Genomic DNA, 1,324 nt, shown 5'->3' with positions numbered 1-1,324 from the left:
ATCCCTATGCAATTCAGGCTGGTCTTAAGCTCACTTTGTAGCCCAAGCTGGTTTGAACTCACAGTGATCCTCCCGCCTAGCTTCCTCAGTGCTGGGATTATAAGCATGTGCCACCAGGCCTGGTTCAGTGATCTGTTTTTTAGGCAATCAATGGGGTCCTTCTCAGAGGTGAATCTTGTATCATTTTGAGAAAGAAATTCACCTATATTAGGGCTGGTCTGTATCAGTGGCTCTTATAAAGTAATTCATCATCTCTAGTGTGCTGGACAGCAAAGGGTTACTGCAGTCCTCTTTTCTTTCTGTGAGGCTTTTCAGCTCATTAATTTTGAATACCACCATTGGCTCAGCACTTTCCTTATGTGCATTTTATCTTCTGCTTCTTAGATAAACATTTTTTATTATTTTGGGAGATAAGCTTTGGGCTTCTTGGGGAGAGACTAATAATTTGCTGGAAACCAGGTAACCATTTTAAATATGGAGATATTCTTTTAAAACTTTTTTTTTGTGGTAGTAGGGATTGAACTCAGGATCTTGCACTTGCTAGGCAAGCACTTATTCTACTGAGCTATCTCCCTGGCCCTAAAACCTCTTAAAACAACAACAACAACAACAACAACAACAACAACAACAACAACAACACCTCTTCTAAGGAAGAAGAATTTATGCTGATGAATTCAATCATAATTCAATGATCTCATTTTAGGAAATTTTCCTCACTTTTCTTTAGTAGTTATAATAAACAGGAAGCTGGCATAATTACTGGGAAAAGATTTCTTGTGAAAATTTTTAAAGAATTTCATTTTCCTTGTGTTGTGTTTATCTATGTGAGAGAGATGTTCATTCACCTTTGAGGAATTAGAAATAATGATTAATTCTTTGTGTAGGCTGGGGATTAAACCCCCAAGCCTCACACATACTAGGGGCATGGTCTACCAATGAACTATACTCCAGCATGTCACTGCTGTTTGAATTTTTTCAAAAGGAAAAATGGCTTTTTCCCATCTTGCAAGATGGCAGGTGAAAAAACAGAAGCAAGACATTAAAGATTTTTTTTTTTGGCTGGCTCAGGCTGACTTAAGGGATGCTCTGGTAAGAGAGGTATGAACTGAGTCTGACTGCATTTGCATGAGCAAGTGCTTGAACGAGTGAGCTAATGGGCAGGCCCCCTGCTAGACACTAAAGAGAAGAAGCCCAAAGCCAAGAAGGCCGCTGCCAGTGGCACTGATAAAAAGGGTAAGATAAAGGCAAAAAAGTCTAAGAAGGGGCAGCCCCACTGCAGCCGAAATCCTGTCCTGGTTAGAGGAATTGGTAGATACTCCTGATC

This window comes from Octodon degus, unplaced genomic scaffold, assembly GCF_000260255.1.
Source record: "Octodon degus isolate 3935 unplaced genomic scaffold, OctDeg1.0 scaffold00024, whole genome shotgun sequence".
Classification (NCBI taxonomy): Eukaryota; Metazoa; Chordata; class Mammalia; order Rodentia; family Octodontidae; genus Octodon; species Octodon degus.
The sequence above is the reverse complement of the archived record's forward strand: the minus strand, read 5'-3'. Positions refer to the sequence as shown.